Source organism: Pygoscelis adeliae, unplaced genomic scaffold (assembly GCF_000699105.1).
Source record: "Pygoscelis adeliae isolate BGI_AS28 unplaced genomic scaffold, ASM69910v1 Scaffold172, whole genome shotgun sequence".
NCBI classification, from domain to species: domain Eukaryota; kingdom Metazoa; phylum Chordata; class Aves; order Sphenisciformes; family Spheniscidae; genus Pygoscelis; species Pygoscelis adeliae.
Genome location: NW_008824338.1, coordinates 2,984,762 through 2,997,209, shown reverse-complemented (window position 1 = coordinate 2,997,209; position 12,448 = coordinate 2,984,762).

Here is a 12,448-nt window from a genome sequence, read left to right as displayed (position 1 = left end):
TATAAATACATTATTCTTGCATAGTGTTTCCTCTGGTCTAGCCAGAATGACCTATAATTATCTTGGCTTGGATTCTTTTTACCTTGAAAATAATTTTCAAAACTTTTGGTGCTTTTGTATCTCCTTGGCGTAACTTTAGTCTTTCTTTTCTTTCTTTTTTTTTTTCTTTGCTTCTAGTATTCAAAGTCTCTTAGCACCTGTTGACTGTCTCATTTCCCACACTTTGTGTCATCATGTGATAACACCAGCTGAAGGGCTGCTTCTAAAACAACAACCACAAAGACAGACTGTGGTTTTGAGAAAGGCACATCTTGCACAGGGTGACATCCAACACTATCATGATGCCACCTGCATCTATGTTTGAAGTAGTCTCAAAAGTAATGTGAAGCATGTCTGACTTTGTATGAGTGTCAGAAGTCCAGTGTAGAACCTTGAAAAAAAAAGTAGCTGGCTTTAAAGACGCTAGTTACTAGCTAGCAAAAAGGAACATATTTTAAGCACTGAAGTCAATTACCTCCATTAAGGTAATTTGAGGCCCTAGCCATATCCTCACATGCCATGACCCTTACTCCTTAGCTCTTTCCCAAAAACTACAGCCCCAAACTCTGTACCACATTCCCATCCTACCTTGGGATCCCAGTAGCAGCTGTATCCACAGAAGGTCTTTTTGCTTGGAGCTGCCCCTCATTCAAGTACTGTGAACATCTTCTTTCCTAAGACCTCATTCCCTGCCTTCAGACATATTGAGTGAAGAAGGAAGTGACATCTCCTGCCTACCTGAGAAGAAAACTCACCGCCGTCACGACAGAATTATGATTGGGCACCAACAGTCAAGAACTCCCTCCTTCCTCCCCAAACAGCCAGATAAAACTAGGATGGTATCAGTAGGTGTCTCTCAAAGTTCAGGTACCTCAGCTTGAAGGGTTGGGTCTTCTCACATCATTACTTTTTAGTAGAGGATATGACGCTTTTTGAAAGAAAGGTGCTTCTAAAAAGACCCCCAAACCATGAGAAATACTGACAAAACCCAAAAGATTCTCAGATGACTAAATACAAATTTCAAATACTATTATCACCCCCACATGAATGGGAACAATGGATGGTCTCCTCTGCCCACCTGAACCTGTGGAGAAAATTCAATGCCATAAAAATTAACACTATACTCAAATTCATATTGAAAGGTCATATACATAGTAAATCTTGATTTCCCCCCCTCACAGTCCAGAAATAAGGTAGATTTTAAGACAGCTTCAGAAGACAACTGTATAGAGTTGTGACCAGTTTGTCTCCTTCAGAATCATTCACCTTCCCGTAAATGCTCAGGATTTTCAATTCTCAGAATGCTACTTTGTCATGTTATTACATTTACCATGATTCACGATCATGTGCAGCAAAGCTGTGACTGTTCCTTCACACGTTGTTTTCATTTGGAGTAAAACCAACCTACCATCCGTCAGGATGGACAACACCTGTCCATTTCCTCAGCACATACAGTCAGCTCAGCTAGCTGTTAGCCTGCTTTTAAGGATAGCTACCACATCACATATCCACTTGGGGGAACAAACGGGAAACAAAATACGCAAGAACTGGGATGCAGGTTGAAACTGTAAGAGTACACATCTTGGAGATCCTGAGGCCCCCAGACTGCAGTAGGGTGTACTAGATAAGTTTCTTAGACACACAGTAGTCAAGACAAATAGAAGGGAGGAGTGAAGGGAGTATGTACAGGGAGTGTGGCATAAATGACAGAGAAGTAAATTGCAGATGGAGAAACCTAAGAGAATGACTGCAAGCTTATATAAAGGTCACAGAGCTTTGCTTACACTTGAAAATAAAACAGGGTAAGAGCTCATACTCATGCACCCTTCTGCAGTTGCTGATACTTTTACAGTTCTAGCACACTTCCAAGCATAACTTTGGCCCTCACCAACTAGCACTACTACCCTGGAAAATGTGTGGGTGTCACTAAGTGGACAGCATGTTACATGAACCTTTCCCATTAGGAGGTCTGGATAAAATGAATCTGTTTGGGATGGGGTGGTGGGGATTTTCGGACCTGGATTCAAGCCATGTCATGTGTCTTCTGGGCCAAAGCAGTCTCCAGCCTGTTTTACTTAGAAGTATAAATGTAGCCCCAAAGACCTGCCGTAGAAAGGGAGGCAGAACAGAGTCGTCAGGGGTTATTGGATGCAGGCCTTGACCTTTTTTTTCTGGCTTTGAAGCATTTACTCATGAGATCAGGATAAAACAATACATCTAAAAGCCGTGCACTAATTCAAATAAGAACTGATTCACATAGTTTATGTAGGGGGGCAGATTATGTGATAACATTAGTCTCTTCTTGATTTATAATCTGTAAAATGATAGGTATTCCTGGACAAGACAGAAAAGAAAGTTGGTCAGAAAGGAACAATAAACTTGCAGTGAAACCATGTACAGGTAAGTTTCATTTGCGTGAAGATGATAGCTGCCTCAAGGTTAAAGGTAGTTCCATTATTACTGAATGTGGGAGCTAAGTAGAATATCAACAGGAACCTGTGTGTGGGTCATAAATGAACATAAAGTATTGTCTTCCAGCTCTCACTGGTGTTACCAGGAAAAGCCTCACAGTCTTCACTGGCTGTTGAATGAAGCATAATGAAGTGCAATATTTCTAGTTAAACAAATCACAGTATTATTCTTGATAGATTACTTTTTGTCTTTTGCATGCAGACCAGCGGCTTCATTCATCTTTTCGTAAATGTTTTCTTGCTTTTGTGGAGATCACTGTTTCATTTTGCGATTTTTTGAGGGGAGACATTTTGATTTTTCAGAATCAGGTGGGTTGTGAGAGCAGAGATGGAAATACTGAAATCATCTCATTTTTGTTTCTTAGTGGGAGGCCCACAGGGAAGAGCCAAAACAAGTTTCCTCAGCCCAGACAAGTTTAGCAAGATAGTGTGAGGTGAGGGCTGAAACATATATTCTCTGATCATCTGCAGGCCATGTATTTGATGAGCACAGAGCCCTTATTGTTGGTGGTGTACAAATCCCCCAGGAATCGTCACACTAAAATTGCATAACCAACCACTCGGTGCTCAGTAGAACAAATTTACACTAATGAATGGGGACACTCTTTGAGAAATATTGTTACGTGAATTCTCACATTCATGAATCAAACAACAAAAGTTTCTTGCATATAGCTAATGTTTTTTTGATTGATGGTGGCTTAGCTATAATACTTTATCAGAAGGGACTGTCATAAGTCATGATTGCACCATTAAGACGATGGTCTTTCTTACACAGCTGCCTGCAGATCACCCACGTCTGTCCCCCTCCCTCAGACAGACAGACACCTGAAGGCCAGCGTCTGACCCTTGCTTCTTCCCGCGATCCCGTCTGACTCTCCTGCCAGTGGGCCATGGCAATGTTGTCGTTCTACCTCCAACCACCTCGCCACTTGAAAGGCTGGGTGCTGGCTTCACTTCCTGGTTTTCCGGGCTAAGTTTAGTTCACGAGAGGCTGCTGAACTACAAACAGGTAACATGGAGCTGGGGCTCACCACAGTCGTTAAGGGTGAAGCCAAGGTCACTGACAAACAGCAGGAAATCACCAGCTGAAGGCACAAACTCCATTAATATGAGAGCTCTGCAACATTTGGGAATGTACCTGCAGCTGGTTATACTCACAGAGGATGGATGGATGGATGGATGGATGGATGGATGGATGGATGGATGGACGGACAGACGGATGGATGGACAACGCGTTCCCCAGAATGAGCACAGCATTCCGGCTTCCCTTGCTGCTCATGCTTTCTCACCCCCTGTGGAGGACCCCTAACCCGTACCAGCAGAAAGCCTAATAAAGAGTAACTATAAGCTAATATTTGCACACTGACAACTGAGATCTACATTCTGAAGCACACGCTTACTTTTCTCCACTCATCCGCTGAGCTGTGGTTATACAAGTCTCTGTACTTTGTTTTTCATTAGACATTTATCCCTCAAGTTAAGAAGGGAAACAGAGTAAATAGTAAACAACTATGTATGTACTACATAGAACTGGTAGAAATGATTGATTTTTAAGTAATGATTTAATCAGTTGGCTTTTAAAAGGTGATTATTTAAAGATTTGGAATCTTTATTATTACAAATGTCCCTTTTCCTTAAAGATTCAGTCATGGGGAAAATGGGTATAGAAGAATCCATTATTCCCTCCTTCCCTGGGGCTGCAATTATAATGTTAGGCCAGATAGTACCTATTACCTGCCTGCTTCCTGTTATTTTTGGAATGATCTTAAACAGGGTGAAAGTGCTTATTCAGGGTGTGGGAATAGGAAGGTTTTATTTCACCTCTCCGAATATAAACTCTGTATTGAGCCAGTATTTTACATGACAAGCTAAGGACCAAAATCCATTGAATTTTATGTGAATCTTACAATAATGTCAAATAAATTTGGAAGAGACCCTGAAATAACAAGAATACACATCCTGTGGGGATCAGGAGGAGATGTTGCATTATCATCCTCAGCAAATGCTGTACACCATTTGGCAGTGCTTGCAAACAGCACTTTTTTCACTTTCTTACCCTCACAAAGTATTTACTGTTCACACAGTTAAGCGTGTTAGGTCTGTGTTAGGTTCAGACTATAAATAATCACTTTGCTTATAACTTGAACAGATTCTTTGTTTGAGCATTCTCCTGGAATAAAACCTTTTACATCAAAGCAACACGTTCATCCATTCACCAGCTAAAACAGCATAACTTTCTTCTCAACATTGCTGATGCAAAGAGGTCACATTTAAACTATATTGAAAGTCTGTCTGTGTTTTACTTTTTGCTACTGATATAAAGCACTGTTAAGAGACAACTTTAGCTTCCAATCAGAGAGACAGGAGAGCATAAAGACTGTTTGGGTAAAACTGAATGTAGACCTAGTTTTACAGATTTTGCCCTTACTGAAGGAAATATATGCAACCATTTTGACTTCCCTCAGTTATTATTTTCCTTTCTTCATGTATACATCTTTCTCAAGGCTACATTTTTGCCCTCCATTCTCATTTGTTTGATTTTCCCCTGGTTATTTTCAGTAGAAAAACATCCCCAAAAGATTTCAAGAGCTCATTTTGTGCCTTGGAAGCTGGGAACCAGTGTGACTAATTAAGGCTTCTTTAACTTACACTGGTAAGTAATACAGTTTTCTACTATTTCATACATAGCTTGGGAGTCTTCTCAGAATGAGTGCATGATGTAAAAGACAGGGAAATCAGTTCCTCTGGGTCTACACCTGAGCAGAATTTTCTTTAAAAAGATATGGTAGTTGCATTCAGGTTATGAAGCAGAAGTTTTAAATCCTGCAAATTTAATGTGCAGCCACATTAAAGGTGTCTGCAGATTCAAGAAATGATTCTCATTTGAACAACATTAATTTATTTCAGGAGCTTACAGCAGTCATATAACTTGCACAAATGCAAAACTGCTGTAAGATTACAACTGGACTTTCAATAGAATCATAGAATCATAGAATATCTCAAGTTGGAAGGGACCCATAAGGATCATCAAGTTCAACATCCTGCTCCTTGCAGGACTACCTAAAACTAAACCATATGACTAAGAGCCTCGTCCAGACGCTCCTCGAACTCTGACAGGCTTTGTGCCGTGACCACTTCCCTGGGGAGCCTGTTCCAGCGACCGACCACCCTCTCAGTGAGGAATACATTGACAGTCTTTTGGTTGGTTGTAAATACATATGTGTTTATACCCATTTCTAAGATACCAATGTTGTGTGTCAGTCCTGGAGAAGAACCATGATGTACCCAGTAGGGTAAAAATACAGAAAAAATAAAGATGATCCTTTTTCCAAAGAGCTTATAACCTGAGACAAGCATTTTTTCCGGTTGAGGAATAGTTACCTTTCAACATACAAGAAGTTTTTTTAAAAAATTCAAATCAATGGATCACAATCTCTTTTTCCTCTTCTTTTTGAGAGGTGAACATTTTTCTTGATATGCACTCAAAGATAATGTGTCAAGTCTGCTTTAAAATACTGGAAAGTGTCATGTCTTTATTCCAAGGTGAAGGAAGTCTCGTACAAGCACAGAGTATTTGCTAAGCCCCTATATTTTTGTAAACTGGCAGGCTCCCTCACCAGCCAGGGAAAAAAAATCCGGTACCACACCCAAGCCTCTTTAAGGCCCTTCCCTCAGGCACAGTTTATGATCTGAAATGAAAACTTTACCAAGCAGCACAACACAAGGTTATTTCCCCTGACTAAAGCTACCCCGAAGGGCCCCTACAACCAGCAGTCAATGGATCCAGCTGAGTTTCTTGGTCCTTAGCAGGACCCACTTGATGCGTTCCCTTTTGGTCAAATAATGGCTCAGGACCAGCTAGTTCCAGTGCTCCTCTCCCACCTCCTCAGGCTCAAAGGGGCAGCCTTGGTTATTCGCCTCCTCTTTGCTATGTTTCACTTTTTTTTTTTTTTACTCAATCTTGTGTTTTCACAGATAACATCCATTGACATTTTCTCACTGCCTGAGAACATAGATAAGAAATTTTCTATACCTATTATTGTCTTTTGTTGCTCAGCTCATGGTTCCTCTAGCAGTACTAGGGCGTCTCTCTAAAACAATTCACTCCACTGGAACTTGATGTACGATTTTGCAGTTTTGTTCTACGAAAATCCTCTCCTTCATACGTTTTGTTGGTCTGGTTAGTGTCAAATTAATTCATGAAAGCAAATGCAATTATCTCTATTGACTTTCATGAGGTTTGGACCAGGCCCCAAATTAACGTCTGTAAAAAGATGACCAGAATCTTTTAGTTGGACAGTATTAGTAGAATTCTGCTGTAGCATTTATTGAGAATGAAATGTGGATTTCCACATGAGCACAACTGAATTAAAATGAAGTAGGAATAGGTTTTGTTTCTATTGCAGATAATGCTCTTACTGATCCTGCTTGTAACACTTCCAATCATTCTAAACTTCCTTTTAACAAAGTTAAGTGACCAATACAGAGTGCTAGCATTCCATCATAGCTGTAAATGATGATGTCAAATTTATGAAATCCAGCAAAGCACTGATGCATCTATCTGATGTTCCGCCAGAATAAGGTTTCTGAATGGTAAGTAGATACTAAAATTTATTGCTATGGGGTTAAATTCATTCCTGATTAAATTTCATTGAAGTCACTTTTACGTGCCTTGCCAAATAAATTATACTGACTTAATTCATCCACTCTTAACACTGCTGAGTATTAATTATTAAACACTGAATAGAAGTAATTTCGTTAACTCCTGAATATCCTACCATCAACTTAAGTAACGTGGATAGACTGTGACTATTTCTATTACATGCTTCAGACTCCAGGAGTAGTTTCTGCCAAATAAAACAAGCTGTTCCATAAACAGCGAAGGGATGAAACCTGGATTCTTCTGCACTGTAGCTGTTGTCCCCCAACTACCCTTCACAGCAGTAACCAGAGCTGTCTCTATATCTCTGTGACACCATCATCGGGCTTATACTATGGCTAATGTGAAACTCTACATACATGCAGAACAAGAAACAGTTCAATTTTAGATGTTTTTCCATCTGAGGGAGCACTAATTTGAGTCCCTCTCTTGTATCTCGCCTCTGAATTTTATGAAGATTGAAGGAATATATGAAAACTGTTTTTCCATAAGCCTTGCTTCTACAGACGTTTGCGAAAAAACCCACCCAGACTACTGATGTAGAAGGAAAATTAACTTAATTCTTGATTTCCATGAGTGCAGAGCAAAGAGAGACTTCGTTGCTGCAGGGATCTGCTCCATTCAAAGATGATGTAGTTGTTATCGTAAGTCAGATGTGTTAGCCTCTTCAGAGGTTGTCTGCAGCAATGATTGGTGCAAGGTACACCTGATTCAGTATAAAGTCTTCTGGGAAATGATTTTATCCATAGCAGAGGGACAGAAAAAAACATTTCTTGCCATTGTGTCCATGCATGATTTGGGAAAAATGACTTTAATGCTAACTGAATTTGGCTTACACTGCAACATTGTTGTGTCTTTCAGGGAATTCATTGCGTGGATATAAACATAAAAAATACGTGGACTTCAATGCAAACATGAAAGTTCACCACACCTCCAATCAGCAACAAAATCACATAAAGCAATGATAATTTTAAGCATATTAAGCAAAATTTTATGTAGTTAACCTGTCCTCAGAGACAGCTTAGAAAGTGAGACAATAATCTTTTCAGAAGGGGAAACTTTGGAGGTAGCACAATGTTTAAATAGAACAGCTACAGCAGTTAAGCTTTTGACACCACTATTAAAATGTTGATTCATAAGGCCTAAGCCATGTTTGTTTTTATAAACAGTGCGGGTATGAAAATTGGGGAGATGAGTAAGATATCTCCAGTTAAACTGAAATCCTGCCATCGCTCATGAGGTAGCTGCTGCAGCACCCTAAGACCAAAAGCTTACATGTTCCTTTTCATAATATACGGTGTACAGACTAGGGAACTTTGGACTGGTGCTGGTTTTTTTAATTGGTGTTTCTCCTTTACACTTTGTGGCTAATGTTTTCCTATTATCAAGGTCTTGCATATTTTCAGCACCCACCCAACTCTGTGGTATTATATGTATTTTTTAAAGGTCTGAGTGACAAGTACATTGATATAAGTGAATCATCATTTTGCAGGCATAAATTTTTATCAGATTGGTTTTCAAGTAGATTTATACATTTAAGACAGTGCATCTGCCATACAAGATTAGCTCATGGAAGATAGAACATTTGTTCTAATAGCGAGCGATAGAATTTTATATTTTAAACACGTGAAGCAAACTAGATAGTAAATTAGCATCTTGTTAAGTAGTTCCTGGTTATCAGATAAAGTAAACAAAACTGAACTAAAAGCATATTACTGTGCAAGATTAGGCCAAGTTTCCATTCCCTGCCAGCGTCACTGCTTTATGCTCCAGCACTACATTTGACTCTAGGATACACAAAATATAACCAGATGACAAAGCAAGAAAAGCAAAATAAAAGAACTTCTAAAGTGCATTATTTCCTGTAATTGCAGGATGAATTAGCAATACTTGCCTCGGGATTCTTCAGTCTTTAGTACACGAGAATTGATTGAAAGATAAAGAGGGACTTGATAATTTCATGAAGAATTACCCCTTTAAAGTAAAAATTTTTTGGGGAAGAAAACACAGACTTTAGTCAAAGACCAAAGTATAGTATCAGTCTGAATGAAGCCACATTTCTTATTCATCTAATGATGCTCCCTGTCACACTTCATAATACCACAGATCTCTTTTCAGCCTGACATATCCCAATTGTACAGATTCAGTTCTAAGTCTCATGTGCAAATGAACGTGATTCAGGAAAACCTTGCAGGTAGCGCATTTCCAAGAGAGGTGAGTATAGAGGGTTTCCCTGACTCAGTGGCCACGCCATCCCTGCCATCGGGATGCCTGTAGTTCGCCCCTTCTGCATCACATAAAGGTAACCGAATCTCAGGCTGCCGACAGACCGCAGACGGCGGCACAGCCTTGCAACGTGGAGGCATGGCAATGCGCCGTGCTGCATGGTACGGAGGGGCAGCAGACTGTGCACACCACCAGTAGGGCTGTACTCGAAATGAGCCTAACGAACGCCGCGTAGCTGAGATTTCTCTTTCAGGATACCCCACGACTTGCCCAGACCCCATGTGTGAGTCTGCGCTTCAAATAAAATGGATAGATATTTGCTGGGTTTGCCACAGCCTCAATTAATATATGAATATCAAACAGTAATTCTTCTGGATGACTTTTGGAAGTCTGAATTTATTCTTCTGCTGGAAGTCTTTGTTGTGTTTTCCATGTGTTAGGGAATTCCCCCCTGCCCCCCTCTAGGACAGCTTTTTTTTTTTAGGTCAGTAACTAGAAAGGGCAAAAAATAAGTCTCTGAGAGACTAGCATATGAAGTTTTCTTGACAACATATTCAGTCTGCTCTGCCCAGCATATATAGTTGGGTTTGCCAAAGGCAGGTCCCCAAAATTTAAAAGTGCCGAACAGAGAAAACAAAATCAGAGTAATTCTAAGATAATGTTTAGAGTTTAACAAGCTGTCTTCCCAACAAACCAACTATAATTATGTCTTCCACAAGCATACATGTGTCTGCATTTGTTTTTAATTTAAGGGCTATATGAAGAGATCAGTCATGGAATGTCCCGGTCAGATTTGTATCACGAATTGCTTTATCCGGAAAAGTGAGGGACTTTTCAAACTGTATTTGCCCTGCTTTGACACTTGTGTAATGTTTCTTAAAAGATATTTTCCAGAATCTAAGTTAGTTTTTCCTACAGAGGCAACAGAAAAAGATCCCGCTGGTGTTACTGGAAACTTGACTGCATCCTTATGTTCAATAAATATACCTCACCACAGACGTATTGGTGAAGACAGTTTATGGTAGTAGCCAGGATCCATGACAAACTTTTTAAAGTCCTTGCTAAACTGATGTGCATGATCATATACAACAGAATGCTGCCATTAGACATGTATGTGGGTCATTATAATATGCTTTAGCGCAGACATGTGCATCATATTCAACCGAGTCATAATGACAGCCTTCTGTTTTGCCTCTTCCTTATGTCTGCAGCTCCCATTAATTTATCCTGTCAGCCACCTGTAGCAGTTAAAAGTAGATTGAATCACTAACATGAAGAGTTCCATACCTTGCAGAACTTTATATGGATTTTAATTACTTACTGTGATCAAGTATTCTTGTCATCTACACAAGTATCTAAACTGTTTGAATGCTGCTAAGTTTTTGGCCGCGATCATTTCTTCCGGCAGTGAATTTTACAGTCTAATTCTCTGCTGAATGAAGATTGTTTACTTTTATCAGTTTAAAATTTGCCTTCTTTCAATTTCAAGGAATTTCCTCTTTTACTATGAGGGAAAAAAGCAATGGCTATTTCTGAGCCATTCCCTAGTATATACTGTGGTCATGTCCCATATTATACATCTCCTTTGTAAGACAAATTCTTAATCCTTTTAATCTTTCTTCATGTAAGAAATTTCCCATGCCCCTGATGATTCTCATCGCTTATCTCACCCTGCATCAACAATATACTTCATAGACCAACTAGAAGTGAATGCCACTCCTTGTTGTAATCATACCTTATTTTTTTATTTGCATTCAGTGGTAAAAACAATTGACCAGGGATGTTCAGTGAGTGCTTCGCAGTGGCTATAGCTACCATGCTCTTGGCAACCGTGCTTGAATTTGAACTCTTGCTCTCGCAGCCGTGTGGTTCAAGGCGGTTCCCCTCCTTGCAGAGACTGAACTTCCCTTTCTGGGCCGACGTTCGGGTCATTGCAGATGAGAAGCAGTCTGAGAGCCAGCAGGGAGGCAGCAGGGCGACAGGGGAATTTGGGATTGAACCCAAAGCGTTTTGGGAAGTATAGACGTAGCTAAAGTCACTGAAATATTTCATTCCTTATTGTAACAGTAAGCTTATATACTTGTGAGGGACACAAATGTGGTGGACTTGGCAGTGTTAGGTTTACGGTTGGACTCGATAATCTTAAAGGTCTTTTCCAACCTAAATGATTCTATGATTCTATGTTAAACCATCCAAAAAACAACCTTTCCAGATCAAATCGCCATTATACTACTATTTGCCACCAGCTGCCATCAAACTTAGCTACATCCCGTTGAAATTGTGTAAGGTCTTGACTAACATAAATCACTAACTCACATGTGAAACTTGTTGTTCTGCAGACTGATCCGTTCTCAAAGAAATAATAAATATATTTAACAAGCTCATTCATAGTGTGGAAAATTGGAGACACTTGCTATTTACCATATGTACAAAATGATCATTTATTAATACTCTTTGCTTTCTGGCTCCTAAATCAGCTTCTGATCTAGATGGTGTCATTTTAAACAAAACCAGACATGTTACAGACTGGCTGCAGTTATTTTGATCTAGTCAGATCATTTATCAGCTGAAAAAGTGCTTAGTGACATTACTAATATCTATCTTTTAAAACTTAACACCCACACCGCATAGTGTAGTATAACATCTGGAAATATGCTGTTTTTTTCCCAGACCAGGTCTTGCTTAACTTTGGTTTAAAAGGAAACAGTATTGAAATAGACTGAATGTTTTTTAACTAAGAACTTTAAAACTACTAAAAAGCTGGGTAACTTCGCTTTAAGAAGAAATAACATCATTCCAAAGACTTTCTGCTTAGCTACAAGAAATTATTAAATATTTTATTCATTGATTCTTACTGTTACAAATAAAATTAGTAGTGCTGGGGCTGGGAGACTGCTGAAGAAAACAGGATTACCAGTAATGCTGCCACCTGGATGGAGACTGGTGGTCTTAGTTCACTTCGTGCACACGCCTTGAAGTAACATACAATCTCAGCGGGCAGGAAGGAAATGAACGCTCATAGCGTTTACCAGAAGTGACCTGGTTAGTCATT